Genomic DNA, 6,949 nt, shown 5'->3' on the forward strand with positions numbered 1-6,949 from the left:
ATTCTTTTTTCGTTCCGTACTTCAGCGTGCCTGTGACGCTCATGCTGGCTGAGTCCACTTATGGATGTGAATTCCATTTCGCAATGTTCACATTTGAAGATCGTACCTGCAAGGGGGGGCCTCACCCCTTTGCATTTGCCATAATGGCAAGCAATGGAGTGGTACTCGCCAGTTTTTCTGCATTTGGAACATCTCGTACGGACGATCTTGATTTGATGTTTCACGGCCATATGCTTGCAGAACTCGCCTACCCCGGAGAGTAACAGATTGCACTGATTACAGAGCAGACCATCAACGGGGTATTGGATCGCCACCTCTTTCTTTGCATTTCTGTCCTCGCTCGGTGGTAGCACCACCGGCTCTACGTAGGTGGGTGGGATCCCTGTATCGTCTTGGGGCTCCCACACTCTTCTCGTTCAAAGTTACCGTTCCCTTGAATTTAGTATTATAGAAGGTAAGTGATTTTATGACTATCGGGTCTTCCCTGTCGCTCACAGGGCCTGACTCCAACACCTTCTCGAGTGTATTGACGTTCACTACTGGGGATTCCGGATCTGGCAGTCTGGCTTGCTTCTCCGGTTCCCAGTAGGGTAGGTAATATTGTCTCATCGGCCTTGGGCCCACCTCAGCGGTTTGTGTAGAGGTGGACCTTTTTTCTAGTTCGTTGACTTCTGAGCTAGTACTTGTGTAGCATTTGCACTTTTCACAGCGGCCTGCTATGAACGGCACTGCTGCGGGGATGTTTTTTATCCGGAGCGCTTCCCAACCGGGCCACTCTGATCGACGACGGTCCTCCATTTTTATACGAATTGCTTGGTCTACGCAGACCACACCCAACGCAGTGCTCTTTGGAAGGTCGTTTTGCCAACGAAACCTTTTTCTCTCTGTGTGCCAACTTGGATAACGGTGACGTTGTTACCAGCGGGAGCCACGAGGAGGCACGACTGACACTGTGAATGGCGAGAGCACCAAACCAACACAGGTCCTGTAACTATTACCCAGACAAACTCGCAGGTTAGACCGCAACCAACCGAGTCATAGTTACTCCCGCCAAACCTTCCCAGGCTCATGGGTACCAGATGGGTTGTGCAAGTGTCAGATGTGGTTGTAAGCTAAAAGAACTATTGTGTGCATGCCAAAAGATATGTACTTTTTTACTATAACTATGTGTGTACTCTATTGCTTCCTCAGAGTGCCAGCTAGCTCCGTTGTATGCTGCTGGGCTCTCCATGATATCATGATTCAATAAAGACTTCCGAGGCAAACCTCCTGGGTCCGAGTGTTCACTCCGTTTTCCGCGACAAATTGGCGACGAGGATGGGATCCGACTGAAGTCCAGCAGCCTCTTAAGTTGGAGAGGTGATTGAAATCCTGGGCTGTCGGATCTCTAAAAAAAGAACCCTCGCGGAGAAAGGGAGGAATAACTCTCCTAAGTTAGGGAGAGTACGAACTGCATCCTAGCTGAAAGGGGATTGCAGTGAATTAGCGTCCCAACTGAAAGGGGGACTGTGAGTAAAAGGGTAGCTACCGACCAAGGAGACTTAAGTGACCCAAAGAATCGGAGGACTTGTTAAGGAACTCTTAAACACCGGTGAACGCATAGGGTAGGAAACGCGCCGCGCTGTTAATTGTGTTTTCTTTTCAGAAAAATGGGAGATCACAACAGCAGAGCGGGCTCTGCCACTACCCCCGCTTCGCAAAGTACTAAGAACAAACCGAAACCGGCGAAACCAGAGCTTAAATCAGGAACTTTGAAGATGGGTAACCAAAAAAGTAATAGTAGTATACCCAGGGGTTCGAGTCCCCTGGAGGTGAAAAGTAAGTAATTTCTGTGTTTTCTTTTGTGTCCATTAGGGTCCTGAAATTGTCCAATATGTTTCTGATTGGGTTAAATGGACTCAAAGTAAAGGAGAGAGCTTCCCACCAGCTGGAACTTTTAATCGGGAGAGAATTGAGCGCTTATAATATGTTTTAAGGGAGGTAGATAGTCCGCTACTGAATTTTCTGTAACTTAAAAAAAAATGAATTGATCTAAGTTACAAGAGCTGTTTGTGCTGAAGAGAGAGAGAGAGAAAGGGTACCCCTAGGGGGTTAATGAGCAATTTACAAGCAGCAGCAGAGAAAATGTGAGCTTTCGTCAGTTTGAAGGTCCCTATAGGTGGAGCCTTCAAGATCCCTTTATTCCCCCACTGCTACTCGAAGATTCGTTTAGAGTTAAGTTCAATATTATAGGAGTATCGATACATACCTTTACATATTGTTTGTGTGCAATGAAGCATTTGTATGTGAGCTTTAATGTGTTTTTTTCCCTGAATTGTCTTGTGTGTGTGTAGTTGAGCACTTTAGAGTCGAAAGCCCCATATTATATTAAAGGAAAGGTTTATTCAAACATTCCAAAGTTTTGAGTATAAGGTTTGAGTTGAGATTTCTGGCAAAAATCATAATTTGAAGGTAGTGTAAAGATAAAACAAGGCTTGCCTTTGTTTGAGATGAACCAACCCTTGTACCACCCCCTTGTAGACTAGTAGGGAACTACCCTCAACACCAGCTTCCAAGCTGATTGGGATTAATGCTTAGGAGTTAGTATTCTAAAATTCTGAGAAAAAGAAATTACTTGAAATTCAGAAAGATTCTAGGAAAACGAAAAGACATAAACACAAGGTCCAGGTGGTTCCAATGGATAAAAAGGGGTTTCTTATGAAAGAGATGAATTAAATATTAAAGGAAATCTGCTTTCCAAAAGCACTGGAATTTGAATTTGGGACAATCTTGAGATGTAAAGTGCAGTGTAATTTAACAAGTTACTTTTGAATCACTAGGATGCTATCTAAGATAAAGAATGTGTCGATAAACATACTTAAATTATAACTTGGATACAAATCATTACACATGAAAAAGAGGTTGTTTTAATTTTGATAGTGTAAATTACAGTTCTTACAAAGTTTAAAAATTTGAGGTTTGGTTCTTGATAAAGTTCTCAAAAGGGAATTTTCATTTTAAAAGGTTTGACAACAATTGGCACTAATTCAAATGCTGCAAGCTTTTGTATTTATAAATCTGTTCCCAAAATATGAAGCTAAGCTCAAGACCTTGGCAAAGTTTGGCAGAAATCCAATTTTTGGCCGAGTTAATGAATCTGGGATAATTCTAAAAGAAAAGGGTCAGACACAATTTAGTGGGTTACTTTTAAGACAATAAAATCTTTGAGAAGAAGAAAAGGAAGCAAAACATATCAATACCTGATTTCTGTTTTAAAACTGTTATGAGAATACTTTATTGGATTGTAAAGTCTCTCCAGACAACCTGAACAAGATAAGATGGTAGCTGTTGCAAGTGTAATATGGTATGAGGCAAGTAGGAGAATGAGTCAGGGAAAGAGGACATAATGTACAAACTGTTTTAAGGGAAATGAATTTGATAATCTGGCCATCAACTGAGGCATTGGAACGCATAGGGGGAGATAAGCAAAGATCTAGAGACAGAGATCCCCGTTGAAATGGAATAGTTAATATGGCCTAAAGAGTAAGGAAACATTTTAAACAATCAAGACAATAGAGAAACTGAACTCAAGAGAACCTTAGGATGATCATGGTCAGGAAAGAAAACTTAGAGGTAAAACTATGAGGAATCTGTAGTTCAGGAATTGAAATGTAAGGAGAAATAATACTTAACAACAATTTACCACAAGATAGATACAGGTAAAGGGAAAGCTGGAAAAAGGCTAAATAGATGTATTACTGACTATATTAATGTGCCTGTGAGCTACAAAAAGTAAAACCATAGGATTAACACCTTGATGACAGGCAGAGTTAAGCAGTTCCCAGAGAGAACCATCACTGGAAGTGAAGATACTGAGCCATTGAAAGATAGGATAAGAAGGTGCACTGTAGAGTTGTGTTGGCAGTTTAAGGAATTGAAGCCTGACATGAGACAGCAGCAGGAGGGAGTAAACTGGAAGGAGTGGAGGGTGCCTACCCAGATGGATTCAGATCAGGGAACTCATTTCACAGGGAGAGTCATTAAAGAAGTGTGTAATCTTATGGAGATTAAACAGAAATTCCATATTCCTTACCACCCCCCAGAGTTCAGGGATGGTGGAAAGGATGAACTGAACTTTAAAAAAAAACGTCAATCAAGAGACAGGGAACAGCCCAATATTCTAATGCGCCGTGGGCTACCCCAAGCAAGACCGACAGGTTCACCCCATTTGAAATGATAACAGGAAGGGCCATGCAATTACCTGAAGACATTATAGTAGGAGGTGTAGGGCCACTGAAAGGAAAAATACAGGACAATGTAAGGGAATTAAATAGGCAATTGCATGAGCTAAGGAAGGAAGTCAGAAACCGACGGGTGATTAAGAATATGGAAACAGGCAAATCCAAAGAGAAAGATGCATGACAATTGACCAAGTGGTAACCCAGAGAATGGAAGCCGATGTTAATGTCTCCACAGATCTACGATCCTGGTCGTGGGCCTCTCAGTACTGGCAACAAGGTTGGGGATCATCACTGCTCATCCTGCACTGCAGGAGGAACTTTGGTACAGCACGGACAGTGCCGAATGCGACACGCAACGGGGAATGATAAATGTAACAGTAGGAGAACAAGTGCTTTCAAATTGTGGTAAGGGTTTGCTTTAGATCGGGCGTGGGAGGTCTGCCCAAAAGAGCCACTACCCAGCCACCTCCCACCTCTACTTTCACAGTCCGAGTAGAGATAATTGAAGACCCTCAAACCACACAGACTAATCCATTTTGTCCGACTATGCATCCAGGACCGACGAATGGTTTGGTACTGGTTAATCAGAAGTTTTGTATGATAATGTACACCATGAGCTGGTACCCGTAGTCTTGAATATATCCAGAATCGTCCTGCTCAACCCATACCCAAGCACTCTATACGGCTCTGACGCGCCAGTTGATGACTGAAGCAGTTCAGTTCAGTGGCGAGATGCGATCAGGCTTGGGAGGGAACCGCATTAAGCGCAGCCTGATAAATGATGCCACTATGATATTCAATATAGGGACATCATTGGTTAATCCAAAGTCTGGCTACCGTGCTCGAAAGTCATGCGGGGACTATCAATAAATTAATTGAAATAGGGAAAAATATTTCAGACGAAGCGAGCAAAAATGATGTATGCAACACCTATGGATCTTGGGCACTGGAACAAGCCCGAGAAAATTTAAGACAGGTTAATGAAGGGGTAGTCCCTTTATGGGTAACTAATGAGCATTTATTGAATCTCTCATGACACAAGAATCATGACTTGACCGGTTGCCAGCTCAGGGGTTTTACACGTGTATGTAGAATGAACGTTGAATGTATAGTGAATAGTAATATGCTAATAGGCATTGTATTAGTAATACCTGTCATACCTATGTCAATGACATAACCCAGGCAAGACGCCCACAGTGACTGCTGGTACGGGGACCCCAGCCATGGGGCCCATTTGTACACCTACAAATGGACTTTATACAAATGCCTAAATGTATGGAATATAATTATGTTTTAGTTCTAGTATGTTTGTTCTCGCGATGGGTGGAGGTGTATCCCACCCGACGAAATGATGCTGTTGTTGTTGTAAAATTGTTGTTCATTTTACTGCTAAAGTGATAAAGGAACTGTTGAAGGCCTTACAATGCAACCATCACCTTTCCTGCCCATACCACCCCCAGTCTACTGGAGCGGTGGAAAGACAAAATGGTATTCAGAAAAACAAACTAGCTAAATTATGTGAAGAAACTGGTTTGAAAGGGCCTGAAGCTCTACCGTTGGCACTCATGACTATGCGCTCTCACCCTAACCGTACCACCTCCCTCTCTCCTTATGAAGTAGTAATGGAACGTCCTATGCACCTCCCAGTGACCCCACCCTTGTCTGCTAGGGAAATGGACATCCACGCTATGGATGAGGGAATGATTACACACTGTATAGCGCTCACTAATTCTCTCAAGAGCTTGCATATACAGGTAGTAGAAGCTCAGAAAAAGCCCACCATTGAAGACTGCCATCAATACCAGCCCGGGGACCTAGTCCTAGTAAAGACCTTCAGGAGAAAGAACTGTTTGGAACCTCGATGGGAAGGGCCTTTCCAAGTCCTGCTCACCACCCATATGGCCGTGAAGGTTGAAGGACCTTGTGGATCCACGCATCGCACGTCAAGCGGACGCTGACCTCGGACGGAAGTGCTTGTGCAAGAACTTTAACTGAGCCGTCAGAATGCTGACTCTGATTTGGATCCTGTCCTGCGTGGTCCTTGCGGGGGCATGGAATACCAATTCTGCGGTTCAACGAATGCAGGCCGTAGCCTCGCAAGTTAATCGGACTAAATGTTGGATTTGTACTCATTTTCCTCTATGCAAAACAGCAGCTGAATTGCATGAGAGGGTGGAAAGGACCCTACCTTGTGCTGCTAACAACTCGAACGGCCCTGAAGGTTAAAGGGAAGGAAGATTGGGTCCACGCCATTCGTTGTAAAAAAAAAACATTGTCCGGCAGTCCTATAACCGTCGTTACCAGTGAACTAATTTGCATTATGTATCGGATACTGCCTTTTGCTATTTTCTGTCTTTTTGCTATATTCTGTGAAGTATACCCAAAGGATTCTCACCCCAACACATTTTTGTCTTTATGCCGCGCCTGTGCTAGACAAGTAGGACAGGGCGCCTGTTGGATATGTGCCCAGACTCCCCAACATGGAGGTGAGTCAAGCACCTATCAGGCAAAACCAATGACTGAGGAAGAAGTGAAGGATCTCACAAATTTCCACACCCAGTCAGATGATACAGAATCCAATATGTTCAGGGGATGGTTCCGTCGCTCTCCACCTGCTAATGGGTGGAACTATACAGATCATGGGATAAGAATCAAGCCTCCTCAGGAGCCGATAAACGCCACCTGTTGGTGTTCGAACCTTGCAACCGGTACCTATAACCTGGGAAACA

General features: G+C 43.7%; 1 long non-coding RNA gene across 1 annotated transcript; it reads left to right on the forward strand.

Moving 5' to 3' along the window:
* Positions 1 to 1,209: 1,209 nt before the first annotated feature.
* Positions 1,210 to 6,472, forward strand: LOC144690116 (uncharacterized). Its single transcript, XR_013578754.1, has 2 exons — positions 1,210 to 1,359; positions 5,960 to 6,472. It is a non-coding gene; the product is annotated as an uncharacterized LOC144690116 (long non-coding RNA).
* Positions 6,473 to 6,949: the final 477 nt, after the last annotated feature.

This window comes from Cetorhinus maximus, chromosome 14 (genome assembly GCF_964194155.1).
Source record: "Cetorhinus maximus chromosome 14, sCetMax3.hap1.1, whole genome shotgun sequence".
NCBI lineage: Eukaryota > Metazoa > Chordata > Chondrichthyes > Lamniformes > Cetorhinidae > Cetorhinus > Cetorhinus maximus.